This window comes from Camelus ferus, chromosome 2 (assembly GCF_009834535.1).
Source record: "Camelus ferus isolate YT-003-E chromosome 2, BCGSAC_Cfer_1.0, whole genome shotgun sequence".
Taxonomy (NCBI): Eukaryota; Metazoa; Chordata; class Mammalia; order Artiodactyla; family Camelidae; genus Camelus; species Camelus ferus.
This window is the reverse complement of record NC_045697.1, coordinates 96,625,190-96,646,184: the sequence shown is the minus strand read 5'-3', so window position 1 is coordinate 96,646,184 and position 20,995 is coordinate 96,625,190. Positions and strand designations below refer to the sequence as shown.

Sequence of the window (20,995 nt, the reverse complement as noted above, 5' to 3'; positions counted from 1 at the left end):
AACTTCTGTTTGGTACTGTCTTATATTTTCTACCTTTTTGTTGAAGTTTTTGGTGTGTTCCTCTATTCTTCTCCCCAGATCAGTGAGCGTCTTTATGACCATTACTTTGAACTCTTTATCAGGTAGGTTGCTTATCTCCATTCCATTGAATTCTTTTTCTGGAGATTTGCCTCATTCTTTGGTTTGGAACATATTCATCTTCATTTTACCTATCTCTCTGTGTTTGTCTATATGTATTAGGTGAAACAGCTACCTCCTTCATTCTTGAATAAAGATTCTTGTGGAGGTGCTGTTCCGTGTGGCCGAAAAGTACAATTTCGCCTGATCACCAGACCCAGGTACTCTATGCATGTCCTTTGTGTGGAATGTGTTTTGTGCCAGATGTAATAGGGCCACAGCTGCTGCACAGCGAGGGTGGAGTTCAGGATGCTCTCCTGGCCTGATTGTGGGCTGGCTGCTGTGCAGGGAGGACAAGACTCAGTGTACTTACATATTTTGGTTGTGGCTTGTCCAATATGTGGGGAAGGCAGGGCTTGGAGCACTGCCTGGGCCGGTTGTGATTCCAGGGCTTCTTGGGGTGAGTGTGACGCAGGGTTCTCACTTGGGCCAATAACAATATGGGTGGTCAGAGCCTGACCTCCAGTGCTAATAAGCTAGAGAAAGGGCCCCGCAAACAGCACCCCTCAGCTCTGTCCCCAGCAGGCTAGCATCCTGCAAAAATGTCATTGCCAACACTTCCATCTCCAGATAAAGTCCCTGCAGGTTCCTACCTCTTGGCTGCTGCTTTAAAATTAGGAAGTGTGTCTTCCTCACTTATTGTGTAGGCATTTTTCAATCTGTTGCTTTTGCACTGGATCTCAGGGCAAAAGTTCTGCCTGCAAGCTCTTTAACAGCAGATCTCCATTTACCCCATTTTCTATAAATCTCCTGCTCTTAATCCCCATTGATTGTCAAAAGCAGAAGTTTTGGGGTCTTGTCTTTTTTGGTGCCAGCTCCGAGGGGTGGGGTGCCTAATCTGAGGCTCACTCCTATCACTCCACTAGGGGGAGTTCTGTATTTTTGGAATCCCTCTCAATTGTGGGGTCATCGTGTCTGGGGTGGTGTCCTAAGCAAGGCCATATTTCTGCCTCTCCTACCCTTCTCAGTGCATCTCTTCTGTGTTGTTGTTGTGTTGTTGTTGTTATAGAGTTGCTGTTCGTCTAGTTCTTAGGTCCTTTCCAGAAGAAAATTATTCCATATATAGCTGTAAATTTGTTGTGTCCATGGATGGGAGTGAGTTTAGAGTCTTCCTATGCTGCCATCTTGAACTCCTCTCTCCAATTATGCTCTATTAATGAGCTTTGCATTAGATAGTAATTTTTTCTCAGAGTTTAAAGTTGTGATGTTGGAATCTATCCATTTCAATGACAGTAAACTGCTCAGAAATCAGCAATGTTTATGATATGACCAGGGTTTCTATTCCCATGACAAAACCACTAAGTCATAAAAGAATTAATATACTTATGGAAGATGTTCATGAAAAGTCAATTTTATTCAAAATAAAATATGGAGAAATGGTTGAAACAATTCTATTTGGTTATAAATCCTCTCACTCAGCTCTAAATCACGATTATAAAAAAAAAATTTTTAATTTTTGAGAAGAAAGCTAGCAAATGCCAGTTCTACTGCTAACAGAGTGGTACCTGGTTGATAAACGGGCTGAGATTTTCAGCATCTAAAATTTCACATCTCACATTACATTTCTCCCTGCGTTTACATCAAGTTCAAGCATCTTTTATTTTAAAAATATCTTCTACTTTTTTCCTCCTACAGCTCTTCTCACATTTCAGCCCACTCCTTATCTCACCCCCTCTACTTTATGAAAGTATATTTATTTTCATTGTGCTTTTACATCTTTAAAAGTGAGCATTTTCACTTCATTAACTTATCTTCAATGATACTTCATTTACATGTATGCCCTTGTAACTGCTTTTTTCTGTAAACCTCTCCTCAGACATCTGAATTATTGTTGACATTTTGGACTTATCCCAACATTAGGATGTTTCAGAGTGACCCTCAATTGCACTTAATATTAAATTTCTTTTTAAAAATTGAATATGATAGTATGATCTTAATAACAATGTTTAGTGAGTCAATAATTATAAAATGTGTGATCAGTGTTTATTAACATCTTTGTAATTTGCTTATGTAAAATGGTGGTTAAATCATTAACCTTGATGTTGACTTCAAGATTGTAAATGGACTTGCTTAGGTTGTGAAGAGACTCAAATGAGATAATGTAGATCATGTAGATAAAGGTTATTTGTATAATTCTATGTGTATGGTACTAGTAATAATCTAAAATATTTAATCAGGTTTTCAAAATGAAAAATAGCCCTCTATATAGCAAAGAATGCAAAGAACAAAGCTAATACCAGTCTCAGCATAGCTGTGAATTTGCTTGTTTGTTCTGAGTAGACTTTTTTTTTTTTTTTTTTTTCACCTTCTAAGGACTTCCTTTTCCACTCATGGACTCATGGAACACTCTTGTTCCATTTCCAGTGTGCTTTTGCTACTTATTCACTGCTCAAAGGATTCTTGCTTCAGTGAACTTGTTACGTCTTCTTTCTTGCAGTTTACCTGCACTTAAATATATGTATAAAGAAAAGACCTAACTATTAGACTGCAAATTTGTATCACTTATATTCCACTAATTAACTAACAACCTAGTCATGATTTTATATAGTGATCTTTTTAAATTTATATTTTCATTATAAAAGAACTTTGTTAGCTTATCTTTTAAGTCAGAAACATTCAGAAGCACCTTGTCTAGGTACATGAAATCATACCAGCTTGGCATCTTTTTAACTTAAACCTGGCTCTCTCACAAGTGTCCAATCTTTGATAGAGAACCAATGGAATTTTGTTAAATGAGAATATACTTACTGTGAAAAAAATGTAACAAAATGTAGTTTATAAAGGATATATTCTAAGGTAAGAATTGTATGAAAGACTCTCCATAGAAAAGAATTTTAAAAATTGTCTTTAACTATACTAATTGGTGTGTTGACAAGAACTTTGAACGTTTTTATCAGACTATCATTTAGGTCTTCCTACTGCTTTCCTTGAAACTGAAATCAGAATAGTGATATATTAATATAAACTTTATATGAATGCTTATTTTACATTTCGTACTATTTGTTTTGGAAACATATCATAGATTATAGTTAAATTTGCCTAATATTTGCATAATGTTTTAAAACCAGATTTGGACAGTAGTACAAATGGCTAAATTGTTTTCATTTTCTGATTTTGAGTTGTGGGTCAAGAGTACATTAATTTGGTTAAGATGCCCTTTCACAGTGTTCTACCAACTAAGTTAAGAAGCCTCTAGCAAAGTATAAATAAGTTACACTACCCAACATCACAGAACTTTGAGGAGTACATATGATTATTCATGTAATAAAGATTTCTTAGCACCTTTCATTTAGAAGGGATTGTGCTAGACAATAATAAAAAAGGTAGGCTATATAATATTCATCTCTTTATCCCTCATATTTATTGTTGTGTCTAACATTCAATAAATGCTTAAATGTAGAAATACACTTTAATAAACACTAAATAAATAAAATGTTAATTATTAAAAAAATCTTCAACTTCTCATCATATTTTCCGCATACAGACCAGAAGAAAATCGTATAAACAAATATTTGCAATACATTGTAATCAGTGAATATGAAATGGTAATAGGAATGTTGAGTAGATCAGTTCAACAATTTGGAATTGAGGAGTACATCCTAATATTAAGTTCAGTGGCAGGTAACAGAGTCCCCCAAATTATCAGTGTATTACATGAGAAAAATATTTATTTTTTGGTCTCACATTAATAGAAGCCTGGAGATAAGAGAGTCCAAGGCTAGTGTGTTGGCTCTGTCTCCCTCAGAGCTCTGGGCTCATTTCACCTCTTCATTGCAAAGCACAATACTTTACTTCATCCCAGGTCTTTGCTAGAGTACCAGTAATCCCCATTCTTGTGCCAATAGCCTACTGATGTTCCAGCGATCAAGAAGCCTGAAGGGTCAATGAGAGTGCATCAATCATCTCGAAAGAAAGGCTCCCTGAAGGTTCCATATGATATTTTAGTTTATATTTCATAGTCCCAAAGTTCATCTATGAACTATTAGCTTCAAAGATGTCTGGTAGGACATATAGTATCTATATCAAGTATGTGCCTGGCTTAAAAAAAAACCCAAAAGGCTGCATTTCTATGGAAGAAGGAAATGACTGCAAGTCACTGCCCCAAAAAAAAAAAAAAAAATTGAAGGTTTTCTAGAGCATGTAACATCTGACTTAATTTTTCAAACAATGTGAACTTGAGCAGTCCATCCCTGGGGTGATACAAAGTAGAAGACAGAATAATCTAAACACAGAATTTGCAGAGGTATAGAGGTCAGACACAGTATGCCACGCTGCATTACATTAACTTCTTCTGTACTACTAATTTCAGCTTTTAGTGAAAATGTGAAAACACTGCTGGATTTTGCAACTGAGTTATATTTGTTTTGAGCAGACAAGTAGTAAAGACAGAATGGTGAACTAGCATGAGAGGAGAATGAAGGTGATATCACTTAGATACTATTGTAATAATTCAGTTATAAAAATATTGCCAATGATAATGAGGACACAAGCATCTGAAAACAATAATCTATATATGTGTGTGTGTGTGTGTCTGTGTGTATATATATATGATAGAAAGGATTTGATAACAGATTGGGTGTGGGGCTGAAGGGGGAGAAATGTCAAACATTAGTCAGGAGTTTCTAACCTGGGTACCAGGAGGAATAAGTGAGATCAGAAATGCAATGCAATTTAATAAGTAGGTTTCATGTAATAAGTACATCAATTTAGGACTTTTAAGTATGAATTATCTATGAAGCATATGTATTTGTGAATAAGTATAGAGTTTAAGAGAAATATATGAACTGATGATACTATTTACATTAATATGAAGAATTGAAGCATTAAAAATCTCATTTGTACTGTGGTTATCTTGCAAATTATATACCTCACTACCTCAACTATATCTAGAGAGCTAGTTATAAAATTCTTCTTCTGTGTGACAGGCAGATACTCTGCTTTTCATAGGAATGAGGTGTATGAAATAAAAGGTATATGATAACATTTAAATGAGACACTGTGTACCCTAATGTAACAAGTTCAAATGTATCTTTTAGTTACCATTACTTAGTATTTTAAATAGTAGAAGGAGAAAAGATTGCAATTGTGGAATTATACAGCTGTAATAAAGAACAAATATACTAATAAACCTAAACCACAGCAATTAAAAACACTCTACTAGATTTAGACTGGTTCCCTCAGGGTACTGATACCTGGTTTAAGAAAAAAAATTGAAACCTTCTCTGTGAACTATTACTTCTTAGTTAATGTACTTTCCTCAAGATCAAATACATAAACTGAGAATCTTATAAGGGAAGCTGAGGGAAGATGCTGAGAAAAATACTATCTTACTATTTAGTTTATAAGTAAAAATAAAAAGGCCAAACATAAACTATCAAATAAAAATTAATCATGCCTGGAATCTTTGTTCTAAACTAGCTATTTACTTTGGATTGAATATTTGAGCATTTTCACATCCTCTGTAATTATTTTTTTCCTTCGTGCTCATCAGTCCGATTAAAATATTGAGCAAACCATACTTCCCTTCATTTACGGGATTGCATGGCAATTGGTTGGGGGCTGGAGAGTGTGAGAGAGAAAATGTTATTCTTTCCTTTTAAGTTGCTCTGTGCAATGCTGCACAATAATAGGCCAGTGCATATTCTTATTCTGCTTGTACCGGCAACCTTTACTGCCAGAAATCTTCACTGTACCAAGTGTGGGGGTTGGGTTCATTGTCTAACATCCAATGCTGTCCCAGTTTTCTTCTTATTAGATATGTGTGTGTGTGTGTGTGTGTGTGTGTTTCTCTGTAAAGTAAAAAAATGGAGTATTCCAGTATCTGTTCTTAGGTTATTTTTCATTGAAACAAGCTTCCAGACAAAAAAAATACTGTAACATTAGTCTTATCTATATTATTTTCATGTAATAAATTGAGTAGCCTGCTCTGGGCATGTAGCCCTTCCTATATCTTTGTGTGGGATCTCCTACAAAGACAAGTTGACTCCAAGATGACAGCACACATCCTAAGAAGGCATAAAAAGGTTATCATTTACACAAAAAGGCTTCTCTGGGACAAGTAGGGAAGGTCTCCAAACTGGGCTAAAAATGGCTTGAATGAATAAGAAAAGGAGACTGGCTGGGGGGTTTTACTGTGCTGAAGGTGTGGGCTGATGAGAGAGTTCTCATGCTTTATGACCTTAAAGGAGTGTGCATGTAGGAGCTTGTGTACTTTGAATCCTCCATCGGCACTAGAGTAAGGAGCATCTAAGTTTTCTTTCAGCTTGTGCAGGTGTGGGGCAGAAAGCAAAGACAGAGAGGTGTCCCTTAAAAGCTGTCAGCAGTGAGAGTAAGTGAGAAACCTTATTACATCCTTCCCGTGGCTGTTTCTATCTGTTCTTTACCAGTACATCTGCCACACAGTACTGCTACTATTAGCCTGTTTATTTGCCCCTAACTCTACAGTCCAGGGTCCTTGATAGAAGGGACTCTGTTGTTTACCATTTTGAGCCTGGGACCTATCACAGTTCTCCACATCTGACCTTCCTGAAAAAATCGGGAACATTAATGTGCTTTTAATACTTATTGCAGTTGGCTGAATTACCTTTTGCTCAGAATTTTGTTGTATTCTTTATTTAAATTGTACTTCATTGATTTTATCTTAATAGTCTTAAATATTTTATGAATTGACAACGAAATGTTTTGGGAAGCATTGACATTGTTGGGTTAAATCGAATTTTCAGGAAGACAAATCATATCAAGTTTTTACAGGTATCAATAAACAACTTTTCCCCTTCCTTCCTCCCTTCTTACATTCTTCATTCCTTCCTTTATTTTCTTGATTTGTTGTAGGCATTTTGAGAGTGACATTTTGATAATCTATACAGTGCTATTTTCTACCCCAGTAATTTCATTCATCATGTGTTATAGCCAAGTAGAGACAGTGCAGTGTAACAATAATAACAGTAATAACAGCGACAGTGGCAGCGATGATGACACAGTCTTACAGTCAGACAGCCCCGGGGTTAGATACTGGCAGTGCTGCCGTTTGCCAAATGAATCTGGTAAGTAGGCCATGGTTTTGTCATCTGTCAAATGAAAAAACACTGTCCTATCAGGTGGCAGAATTAATTAAATAAAATACTATACGTAAACCAACTAATATTATGCATGGAATGGCACCTGGCAAAAACCAGTGAGAAGATGTATAAAGATGGATAAATTTAGGAGAGCATAGTTGTTCTGTTATTTCTTTGGTATTTTTGGACTCAGTATTACTGAAATCAAAGAGACTTCTGGTGTCATCTAGTCTCCTGGTTATCAAATGTGAGTCCAAAGCTTACTTTTGTCACTCCTAGAGAACACACATTTCTGCGCCCTGTAGTCAGGTGGTTTCCATAATGATAATATGGGTTACATCCAGGAATCTGTATTTTTGTGAAGCTTTTCAAGTAATACTGAAGCATAGCTGATTTGGGAAACCACTGATCTTTGTACAAACTAATCATTTTATATGTGCGGAACCAAAGACCAGAGAGGCTATTTTCTTGGTGCTATAGAGCTAATCTGTGGCTGAGCTCATTTTTGCCAGTTGAGGTGTTTGTCTGTGGTGACACTTCCACACACAGTGTTGATGCACACGAGCCAGGAGGCTTCATGAATTTAAAGATGTGTAAATGCAGAGAGGCTGTTCCCAAGACAGCCGGGGTGACCGGATGGTAGCTGTGCATACATGGCCAAGGAGGACTCTCTAAAGCAAGAATAATGTGCTTGAGTTTGGGTTTCGGAGCCCTGTGGCCATTGAGGCTTTAACCCATTTTTCAGTCTGGTCACTTTTCAAAGAGGATGCTATTTAGAGGAAGGAAATGGATTGTTGTCTTGGATTCATCACTAAGAAATGTAACTGTCCCATGCTTAATTTTATAGGCAAGATCATACTGAGAAAAGCAAATCAAATATAGATCTTTGAACCACAGAGCAGTTGCTGATTGTTAATATTTTATTCTGGAGACATCTTGATGCATTTTTTGATGAGTGAAAAATAACATCACTATTTTATAAGCTTTATAATATATGATCATCTTATTCTTATCCTCACTTTAAGAATTGACTTTACCCTTATTGTTTAAGTGTGCTGAGTGCATTCGGCCAAAAGTAATTACCATACCTTAGGATTCTTTTTTTTTTTTTTTTCTCTCACATCTTCCCTTGATGTCAGAGCCAGGGATTCTCTGGGGCCTCTCAATGCTGGTTTTGCTGGACAATGGTAGATCTCTCATTTAAAACTGAACCAAAATTCCAGTGGAAAAATTAAGGAATTTTAAATCTGATGACTAAAACATAAAATAATCTCCATTTAATTTCCCCATCAATGCCTTCAACAGAAACTTATACAATGGTCTTCTTGGGATACAGAGATAATGGTGGCAGTTAAAACTGCTCTTTCAATTTTGAAATCAATATACCGTGTTCAGAACAAAAACAGGGCAACTAAATTCAGAGTATAGATAAAGTAAGAGTTCACTGAAGTTGAAAATATTTTAAATCCAATTTGGATGGTAACATTTGATAGAAAACACTCGCATAACATACATAATATCTCCAGAAAGTAAGACACAGTTTTCATAAATTCTAAGGCAGCTCATGTTCCTTTATAAATCTTTGGCAAATTCCTTATTTTTGATAGCCTGTCCAGCATTCAAATTCAAAACTAACCAAACTACCATTTGTACTGAAGGCTTAAATTTTTTTTCCTCTTCATTTTCATTTTAAGTAATAGATAATTTTAAACAAATTTCAGGATGTTTACAGAAGCTTATGTAAATGTCCTATGTTAACACTTAATAGCTATATAATGCTTTCATCTGCAGATCCCAAAGGGCTTTTTGAATGTTACTCTCTTCATTTTCTAAAAGACAAAAGAGAATTCTGAGATGACAGAAGTGTAGTTACCCCAAAGCTTTCCGAGCTTGTAACTAATAATATACTGGAATTAGAATTGTAAGAAAGAAAATTGTCTACTTACGTCCAAGATTTGTTTTTATAAGAACTGCCCCATTGGGTTCCAGAGGGAGGAGAAGCTTGTCTCGCTGTGACTGTTGTTTGTTTTATTTTCGTTTGATTTCATTCTTCTCTTTACTTCTCCTCTTTCTGGCATACTGTATCTGCATGTTATTATTATTTTTTCTCTGGTGGCTCCCCTTAACCTACTATTAGACATTCTAATAGTAGGGAAAGAGTTCACTTTCACAAAAAGTTGGGTGAGCAGTGATTGCATCTATTATTTACTAGCCAAACAAACAAAAATCTCCCCTATTTCACCTGCAGTCGTTGTGCTATAGTGTTAATGGTTATATCCCAGGTTTAGACAATTTCAAGTGGCAGAAACCGGGTAAGACAATACATTTGAGCCGAAAGCCTTTCCCTTCATCTCTGAATTGTCTTTATCTTTCTGTTGAAAGCAACAATGATTAAGAAAATTGTCCTTACAAGTCAGTCCAGAGACTGTATTTTCTTCATTTCTCTCCATTATATTGAAACAGTTCTACCATTAGCTGTACTATTTGCTATATTATTTTTCCTAAAGGACAGCATGATTTAAGAAAAATAAAAGGTAGATGGCAAGACAATTTATTGAGTTATTAACTATTTGTATTGTGTCCTTACTGTTGCGGTAGACTTGCAAAATGGAGAGTTATTTTTATTTCTGCAATCTGTAAGATTCTGATTTGGGCTTACTTTCTTTAGGCAGCCTTTAACACCTGTCATGTTTCAGGGCAAAAAAATGAGATGTCAAAAGGCACTTCAGAGACACTCTATCCCACCAAGACCTCTGTTGGATTTAGAAGATAAAGGCACTAGAAAGAAAGGGCAGAGAGAGTGGTTAAGAACAGGAGGTTGTAGAGGGCTAATCCAAAATGACAGAGTTTACTGAGACTGAAGAGTAAATGGGTTTTCAGATTGTTTTCCCTGTTTATGTCATTTGTTTAAGAGTAGCAAATGTCCAGCTTACCTTGTTGAGCTTATGTACCTGAGGAATGTCTGTGCACGTGAGAGCCAGAGAAATTAACAGGAGAATCTGTGGGGCATCTCCCCTCCATCCACAGCCCTGTTCTCTGAGCTTGGCCAGAGCATCAATGGGTCCCAGATGGGAAAAGCCTCCACTAGGCGGCAGCACTATGGGAAGAAGGAGCAATGGGGATGTGAACCACAATGCAACAGGGCTTGGGTCAACTTCTCTACTTTGGCAATACATAAACCCTTCAAATTTCTATCTGATCCAAAGAAGGGGAGGAGACCCTAATACATAAAGGAAACTGAACTTTCACCAGTAGCAAGTTGTGAGTTGGGCCAAATTAAGAACTTGAATTAGGAGAAATAATATGAAGTTATTTTTGCAGAAAAAGTATGTGGGATTATTAAAAAATATAGGCCTTTTGGAATTAAGATGTATTTGAAGTCCAAACTTATAGTTCTGAGAAAGAATGGCTTATCTAAATTATTTATTTAATTGGAAACAGAATTTATTTCAGCATGGTTGCCTGCTCTTAATTTACCTTTCATATTCATGAGATTAATCATTTCGTACAACAAATTTATTTTTAAAGGGGTGCAACTGAGATTTTCTTTTGAGTTAAGTAATAACAAGAACTCCATCTACATAAAAATAAGTAGCATTTTTGGACTTCTGTAAAAGAACATTTACAATAACCAAACACATGGTGTTCTTAGTTTGCTGGAGAAGGTCCAGTTCTCCAAAATGAGTGATAAATAAACAAACAAGTAAGTATCCTGACTTTTTAGTAATGCCTGAACTGCTTTTAGTGAAATAAAATGTCATTTTATTTTACATCTAAAATAAATTTTAAATTATATATACATTAAAAGATATGTGTGTGTTTCTGTGTGTGTATGTATGTATGTAAATGATGCTTCAACTTAATGCACAAAATCCTGAAAAATCACAGAGCTATTTCAACCTTGAGAACACATTAACATGGGGAAAAGAAGCTGGGGGAAAAAGCTGAATTTAACATGAAACAAATATAACAACTTGTTAGTTTATCTTAGAAGCATTCTATTACATTAAAATTTGCCCCTCTTAAGGCTCTGAAATGGATGTTCTTATTTAAAACTTTATTTTAATAATGGAGTCCAAAATCATATTCAGCAATTCTTGCTTGCCTGCAGGATGTGTACAGGCCACTGGGTTGGATAATAGTGGCTTTGTTTTATCCAATGTATGGTCAGGCCACTCAAGATGGCTGTTCTGTTGCTCTCTGTCTATCCCCTGCTTAACCAGTGACTGCTTCACCTGTGCCCTACTCACAGGACTGACCTTCCTACATACTAGCCCCAGGCCCCAGCTGGTAATTGTTTTCATCAAAGGGGTGGTGAAGGATGTGCTCCTCTGCTGGTTTCCTTGGGAACCGATGAACCAACCTGACATCAATTCCCCTTATAACTGCTAACCTCCCTCTGCCCCAGGAGCAAAGCCCGCTGCCACGTCCAGCCTGCCGTCCATAGCACACAGTGGGAAGTTGCTCTAGGACCTTGCCTCAGACATGTAAGTTCCCCTGTGTCCACTAAAACGTTAATGTCTCTATCACTGACTCCAGGCTCTTTCTTCAGTCTTGAAGTTGGTCGAGTACAGGCCTTGTAGGCCTGCAGGGTGCAGCCCAGCATTCATATACAGCAGTAGGGATTTACAGTAGCAGTTAGCCTGGGTAGTTTGTAGTGAAAAGGAAGTAATCCTTTAAAATTAATTTAAAGAGTTGTGTTTTTTTGTAACTACTGCTAACCAAACAATTTTCTGTTTATGAAGAGAGCCACTAATTTAAAAATGGGTAGAAAATTATGTTATGCTACTGGTAATTCCTGATAAATATTTATTCAATGTTTACTATAAACCAGACTTTATTGTAGACATTTATGATCTCACATAATATAGACAATAACCATTAGATATAAATGGGATGGTTATTCCAGTTTTTCCATTTGAAGAAACAAGAGTTACCGAGAGTTCAAATAACGGGCTGGAGGTCACACAGCTGGTACAGAGTATATCAGGAATCAAACTCGGCTTCTTATCTCTGGAGCACATTCTCCTCTAAGATTATGCCGCGGGGCTCTGCTAAGCTAGAAATCGCTTACATTTAATGAGCACTCTTGACCTACCCAACATTTTGTTGTGCCCTTTAAATCATTATACCGTTTACAACTGAAAACACAACTATGGAATAGAACCATTATTATTCACATTTCAGATATTAGAAACAATTAAGGACAGTAAGCAACTTGTCTAAGTAAATATGAAAATAAATGTGGATGAGGAATGTGAACTCATTTTTTCCTCAGAATCTGAAGTGCTCAATAAGTCTTTGGAAGTGTAGTCTCACAGAAATGTGCATGCAACCTTTTAATCACTGTTTTATTGCCAAGGACTTCGAGTAACCATTTCTGTACTTCTAACTCGTTTTGAGTGGCAGAATAAAATAGCTATTTTTGTAACTAGGGAAAAATAACATCCTTAGCATAAGAATCTTTAAATACGTGATGTCTGTAAAATGTTTGTGTCAATTGACCTAGTTATTTTTGAATTGGAGATCTGATTCTAAACATAGAAATGGCTTTGTAAATAAAAGCTATTCATTGCATAAATATATAGCAATACAAGCAAAAAGTAATAACAACCTAAATACTAAGCATTAAGGAAAGAGTTGAGTAAACTGGAGTATTTATTCTTGGTGGAAAATCATGCATTCATTAAACTATTTCCTAAGAGTGGGCCGTAACATGGGAAACACTTACGGAAATATGTTAAAAATAAACATTTGATGTAAACCTATTCATAAGGTAATGTTAAAATTATGTTTAGTGATTTTTTTCTTACTCTCTCATTTTATACTGTTGTGATTTTATTTTTTTCCATTTCAAGTATTTTTGTGGGGAGTAGAATCTGAGGAAATGAGGTTGGTACAGGCATAGTGTCAGCTAGACTGCACAATTATTCATTTCATTGTGCTTAAGAAAGGATCCGAAATTAGAAGAATGCTTTGTCTGGCTTATGTGGTGTTCAAATAGTTACTTTCCAAGGATATACCATTAAAGTTATTTAGTAAAGATGGTTGAAAGGCTTAGCAGAGAGCAATAGTGTTATTTATGTTACAGATTGGTGGAAAACAGGGTGAACAGAATATTTAACTACAAACATTGATGCTGAAGTTCACTTTTCTCAGCTGGTTGTAGACAAAGCAGAATAAACTTACTCTTAATCTGGGGATTTCCATTGATAAACTGGGGCCCTAATCTATTTGCTTTGGGTATCAGTATGACAGCTTCTCATTGAGAGTACGAACCAGGCTATAAAAATAAGAATGTGGCAGAGCATGTAGGGCAAGCCAAGTCCAGATGGCACTCTAAGAGACAAATGGAATATGGACTCTAGGTGTAAGTTTCCAGATCTAGGTTTGCATATAGCGTTTTCAGGATAATTAGCTTTCAGGACACAAAACTCTATTTGCTGTGTTTAGAATAAACAATCAGTCTTACGTAGCCTGTATAAGGAGTGTGGGGGGAAGTAGCGGAACCGACAAACATGGGAGATTAGAGCCAGGTTGGCCTGGGGTCAAATCCTGAGTACCCTACTGGTTTTCTGTGCAGTCCTGAGCAATCCATTAAACCACACTAAGTTCCAGTTTCCTCATCTATGAAATTGAGTTAATCATAGAGCCTAGCTCACAAGATTGCTGGAAGGATAAATTAGGTATGGATTTCTCTGCACAGTGTTCCACATGCAGTATATTATTACCATTGTCAAATTAGTAGTGCTGTTATATCAGAAACTCCATGGGGTAGGAGATGAGTGACCAGCAATGACTCCATGCATGTACTAGATATAGAGAAAAGTGTGGGTCATCTCCAGAGTAGGAACTTTCTGTTTTTAAAGTGTGTAGCTGAGAGTGGGAAAGCCAGAGTGCTGAATGAAGAATTAAGGGCAACTCTGCAAGAAGTCAGCAGAAGAACTATACCTTGAGTCTTCTTTTAGGGTGACAGCTTTCTCATAAGGGAGGAAAAAAAGAAAAATCCCGATTTTCACTTAAGATTCTCTATCTTGAGGGTGAATGATACGGAGGACTTCTTTAGGCTGTAGCAAGCACCAAAGAAACTAATTTAGAGGCAAGAACTTTAATCAAAAGGGAATTATGGGGAAAAGTTCAGATTTGGAGATAAGGGAGAAGTGAGTCGTAGTTTAGAGGATGAATTGGAAATTAAAATGGAAGAAAGTGGGCCAGGAGTTGGAGATAAAGATTTAAGAAGCAAAGAGAGCTGAAAATATAGCTGCAAAAACACATACCAGAAGTCTGTGAATTGGCCTCTTTTTTGATATACTGTTAAGTTTCAGCTTGTGGATTTTTTTTTCTTTTAATATTCTTAGAATTACTTAATAACTTTAAGTAAAAGGTTTCCTCCCTTACACAAACTTTTTTCCCTCTGAAATGAATGAAGCAAACATGCAAACATTGGCCAAAAAGTAATAGTAGCTTATCTGTTCAAGAAATCAATGATTAATTTAAACAATCTATTTGTTTAAGTGGAAATTGAACTTTCATTGTCCAAAGCTTAGTGCAGGGAGGGGGTTAGTGGTTTCAATTGATTCCTAGGCTCTCTAAACACTTGCAGGCAACTCCCTTCCCTGCTCCCCTTGACCCAATAAGGCGCCCAGCTCAGGAAGTCTTGGCATATTTCCCTTGCAACATTCTAGTGCATTCATTGAGTCTCATAAGACTGATGGACTTTAGCCCATCAAATTACAAGTATCTTTCTGCCTTTGCTCATCCATGTTTCATGTTCTGTATTAGACACAGGGCTTCCTAATGAGGCTTGCAGAGCCCTGAGCTACCACCTAAGAAGAAAACAACTCTCCCTTTGCTTTTCTCACCCACCCCCAAGTATTTATTCTTATATTGACTTTAGATGCACAGGTTAGGCATCCTCTCTTCATGCACAACAATGGCATCTAAGTTCTCATTATATCATGTCTATTGTATGTTTATCTTCCTTTGGTAACATTTTTTTTACTGTGACATTAAGATTAATCATAGTTTCAGGTGATAGAGTCATTATTATAAACTTCATCATCAAAATTTTGCGTAGTGATGTTACTAGCTGTTGAAGGTCATTACCTTGATCCATTATTTCATTGTATTATAAACGTTTTGACAGCAGTAAAAATATTTATATTTCCTTTTTAATGGGAGGTTTGTACTTCTTTTATTCGCCTCTTTTTTATTTTTGATTTCCCTGTGATACTATATATAAGTGCTGGAGTAAATAGAGATTGTGTGCACTTTCCTATTCCGGAGTCATTTTGCCTACTACAAAACCTTGCATTTGTATATTGCTGTGATTTCCTGGTCCACTAAACCATATCTTCAGGGATATAGACATTATCATCTTGTATTTAGAAAATTTATTTAATGAGCATGTACTACTTACGGACTAAGGGAAAAAATATTTTTAGAAACTGGGTAACAGAAGCAGAGTACATCTAGCGCAAACTACTACTGGTAAATAATTAAATGTGCCTCCCCTACAAAATCCAAAAGACCCTTTACTTGTAATAATAGTTTGGGGACACATTGATGTATTTTATATGAGTTTGCCTACATACACGTACTCTTATGATGAAAGATTTTTTTATTCTATCTTAAAGCAAATAAAAGAGATGGCCCTCAAGAGAAGTACATTATAATTCCTATAGTCCCAAATATGGCATAATGAAATACTATTATCCCCGTTTCAATTATGATAAAGGTTTTCAATAAATTTTTGACATTTTTGAAGGCCTGATTCTCAATAACATCATTATAGAGCAACTGGAATTATTAATCCTTTGTGAGAGTTTTGTCTCTCACATTGTATAGTCTCACCCTCCAAACCCAAATTGCCATTTTGCAGATTATTTTCAGAGGGCACATTTTACTTGGCTGGAATGTTCGCAATGCAGACAGACCTCTAACAGCACTGCTAGGGAACCGCGAGGAGTATTTACCGGGGACCCATGGAAGAGTAACACCGTGATCGTGTTGTCATATGCCGCAGAAAGTAAAGGGTGGTTTCTAACACAAATGCTAACTTGACACAAGTGGGCATTCTTGGCATCAATTTTCGGAAGAGAAATCTCCATGTTATATTTTCCTCTAATAAATGCAGACTATTAAATATCTGCTTCAGAGAGTTACTTCTGTGGTTTGCAATTTTTAAGGACAGGCTATATATATTCCACAACAGGGAAAACAGTTTAAGTTCCTTTAGAATTACATACAAGAATTGCCGCAGCAGCACACATTTCCTGAAGTCAAATGATCCTCAATAGTCTCTTGATAGAATATGAAGCTATATCATCTTTAAAAATTTCAAAGCTACATGCCCCAGGATAGGGCAGTATTGGAAATACTGCTTTCACATAGTCATGACTAAAAGCTTCAGTGCAGTTCTGCAAATATCTACTTAGTAACTTCTAGGTTAAAAAATGGGAAAGCATGAATGACACAGATTATGATTTTATTAATAACAAATAAAACCACTTTGTTCTCTGTTACAAGGGAAGAATTCAAATATACACCAAGGATAAGCGAGTAAAAGAAAAGCACAAAGTTCTCTGACGGTAACAGGAGGCTTTGTTTAGAAGGGCATGGTGGCAGCCAGGGGTGGCACTGATCGTTTCTACTGGGTTGGATGGGCAGGGGCAATTGCTTCTCCACTCTGATGAATTACTGTATACAACTGAGTTTGGCCTGCAACCCTAGAATTACAAGATATAATTGTCTAATGGTATTTAAATACTTATTTTTAGAAAAATTATTGGCTCATTTAAAAAACCCTCTATTCTAGCCAAACAAAATACTTTTTTTAGGACCTCTGCACCAAACTTTTAGGCACATATGTGACAGCTGCTTTGTATTCTTTGATACACCATTTTCCTTAATGGAGAAAGGAAGCAAATGTCCATTATTAATTCTTCTTTAATTTAAACAGTTGTATTTAAATGGAAATTTCTGGTCTAGGAAGTGAAAATAAACAGTGTCCCTGACGTTCCCCTTCGTGCCCACAACTGGGCACAATGAGGTCGTCAGCAGACTTTTATCATCCTTCCTCAGCCCATTGTGGGTTTTACTAAGAGTATATGGAATTTTACTTTCAGATTTTTATTTTCATTGCTATGAATATTTGCCTTTTGTATTTCAAAAATTAATTTTAACGACAGCATTGAGTCTCAGCAAGCAGTATCAAAACTCTATTACAATTAAGTTGTGTCTTGTTTCTCACCATTCTTTCTCAAATACCACAACTTCTGCTTTATATGTCCCTGCCTTTTTAAAAAATACATTTCCTTCCTTTGCCTAAACAGAGAAAAATATTAATAATTTGAATTATTCAAACCCACTTAACTCCAGCAATCGTGGGCTTTCATTAGAGTGGCTGGTTGAAAGGGTGATGCAAATCCACAGCTCAAATCACGTCACTGTGTTAACAATTATAACTCTGAGTTTTAGTTCTGTGTTTAGATCTGATGTACTTGGATCTTTTTCTTACCATTTGCCTAGTTTCAGCCAACAATGGAAGATATTGAGAAATAGTTCCATTCGCCAGAAGACTTTCACTCACTTTTGAATTTTGAGTTTGAATTTCCTTTCTGCAGAGGAGGGACTTTCCACATGAAAAACAAACCCATCAAAAGACTGGACGTTTGAACATCATTCTCTTCCCTGCTTTGCAATGAATATAAACTGACTCTGCTTCAGTTTATGCACCTACTCATTTTCTACTTTAGAGCAGCTTTTATGCTAAGAAAATGTCTGAAGAACTTCTATCTCTTGGGAAGAAAAATGTGTTGTATGTCAAAGCTGCATTGTTAAAAGACTGTAATATTTTCAAAGGCTGGGAATCAAGGTCAAATCAAAAGGCTAAGTCCCTTTAGTTTCTTGAATATATTGTTTCTATTTCTCTTTTCTCTATTATAATCATGTCTATTTGCTAAAAGGTTATGCAAAATAAATTAGGCTTTTACAGCACTGACAGCTCAGCCATAGAGAAATTCTTTCCTATTTTATTTTGCACTTTATACGTGAACACCTGCTACACTTTTAATGAGCTTTAAATTATACTTTACACCCATGTAACAAGAATGGATATTGCTCTTTAGTTATAATCAAAGAAAATATCAAGATGACTTGTTGCTAAGAGCAACAGCTTGTCAAAAAAATGATACTTCCTCCAGTAACAATATAGATAGATAGGTCCAGGTTGATAGATGGAAAATATGATTTATACTGCATTGAGAGTTATCAATCTTTTAAATTTTCTTGTCTTCTGTGATTTAGGAGAATTTGTCATTGCTCTATAGCTAGGCCTAGATTATTTTCTTTTGTTCTTATCTTTGTTCTTTCAGTCTCCTTGCTTCTTATAGGCCAGAGGATAGAAATGAAAATTTTCCTTTATGCTTTTCTTTTCTCTGACACTTTAAAATGGATTTTAAGTAAGTAAGATTCCAAGAGCTTCTTGAAATACCAAAATATAATGATATGTGTATTCATTTTTTGAGTTCTATTTTTCCCCTATATTTGCTTCACTCTTAAATACTTAGCCCTATTTAACTGACCTTTAGTCATGATCAAATTTTCTTTTAAAGGAATTTAATGATAACAGAAAACCAAGCATTAAAACAAAGGATAGCAATTTGGCTCAAGACCATCCTCACATGAGAAACCTTAGACTTCATGGCCAACCCAAATTAATTTCTTTTCCACAGTGGTATCAATTTAATGCCACCTACAGAGAGGTGAGATGGCTGAGTGGAAGAGAGGCCTATTGTGGAAGTAAATATAGAGTGGAGGCAGACAACGGGGCCACGGCAGAGAGATCCTGGCCATGTAGGTTTTATCTGATGTCCCAGTCAGGAACTGAGAAAGGCAGGATAGTGGGATATAAGAACTGGGGCCACAGAGGTCACCCCCAGAGTCTGCAAAGGATGAGGAGGTTCTTCTCTGTTGGGGTGAACACCTGTTTCTTTCCTTTCAGTTGAGTCATGGAGTGATGATGTGTCCATAATATAGGCTGTTTCCTTGACATGTATTTTGATTCATCATTTTGTAAGTGTTTCCCTTTCCACTAAGAAGTAGGGCTGACCTCTTTGTGACTATTGTGCTGTTTAAAATGCCTTTTTCATATGGAGTTAAAATGCAACACAAAAAAGAAAAATGAGGAGAAAACAATAGAATGGAATAGGAAAGAGACTATGAAAATTAGTGAAGAAAGATGAAGAGGAGAAAATAAACAAGATAGGAATATTTTAGCATATTTTCCCATGCCATTTTATAAACCCCATAAGATTTAGAAAATAAGGCACTGCTTAATTGGAAAAATAGTCAATGTAATAAATTCCATCATTTCAATTTTCAAATTTTTCATTTTTATAAATATTCTTTTTAAGTTTTTGACAAAAATGCAACAAATAACCTTTCTTCCTTCATGTGTTCCCTAAAATAATATACCTTTGCCTGTATGAGCGCACATTGCTGTGCTTTCTTTCTCAAAAAAAGAAATTTAAATGTCTCATTAAAAAGCAGAAGAAGAAATGTACTTTTTCCTCTTATCACTAGTAACAAAAACTTCAAAAAAAGTTTGGTTCCAAAGCGCCTCAATATGCAAGCTATCTATTTATACTAATTATTCAAGCCTTGAGAGACTGAAAACTAGAGATAGAATTCTCATGAGAAAAAACAAACTCTGTACATTACATATGAGATTTCCTAAAATTCACTGCTTCCATTCAGAGTATCTTCAGAAAGAATATCATGTTTGGTATTTTAATTTAGCTAATAACAATGATAACTGTTTATAATACAATAATAGCAATAGTAGTATATTTACAGAGATATTTCTTTAAATAGGCTATAATTACATCACTAAGTATGCAAAAAATGTCCTTCAAACATCCTTTCTCATCTTCTCTGAAACTAACAGAATAGAATACAATACTGGAACTAGTGTTTGATTTTTCATGTGACTTCGAAAAAGCCCAAAGATAAAATGTCTTAAATCCAGCGAACATGTTCTGCTATAATCTATAAGGGAAGTTTTTATGATGTTATCCTACCTTGCTTCTTTCCATTTTATCTGTCTCCATTTTGGGCACTCAATTTTCCCAAAGAGCTGAAGCAGAAGCAGCAGTTCAAATACAACTCTTTATCAAGTATCCACTTATGTTTAATTGTGTCCATATAAAATGTAAAATCCCACAGAATTTGACAACTTTAGGTCTTGTCTTAATTAAAATATAATAATGTTAGACTTCACTTATTAAATCGAAGCCTTGCTATGTGACAATTTTAAAAAATCCTTTACTTTTAGAGTGTAGGCTTTGGTAGTCATCAAACAATTAAATTTGGAAAATAACTATTTTTTAATATAATTAGAATAATCTCCTTTCCTGTCATGCGTGAGGACCCCATTTATTAAACATTGGGAATGACTGTGTGTGTCTGTGTGTTAGCACACATTTTAAGTGGAGGCAAAAGAATATGGCAACTAGGGGGGCTTCAAGATGGTAGAATAGAAGGACACTGAGTTCATCTTCTCCCACAAATACATCAAAAATACATCTACAAAAATATATGTGGAACAAGTCTCACAGAATACCTACTGAACTTTGGCAGATCTTGTACAAGTGGAACTACAAGGAAAATCATCATAAAACAGGGTCAACAAGGTCCAAGGTTCTACTGTATAGCACAGGGAACTATATTCAATATCTTATAAGAGCCTATAATGAAAA

General features: G+C 35.8%; 1 long non-coding RNA gene across 1 annotated transcript in view; it reads left to right on the top strand.

Moving 5' to 3' along the window:
* The first annotated feature begins 11,473 nt into the window (after positions 1-11,473).
* LOC116658538 overlaps positions 11,474-20,995 on the top strand; it is a 160,113-nt gene continuing 150,591 nt past the window's right edge. The window contains exon 1 of the long non-coding RNA XR_004313805.1: positions 11,474-11,722. This is a non-coding gene — a long non-coding RNA (uncharacterized LOC116658538). The remainder of the gene's footprint in view (positions 11,723-20,995) is intronic.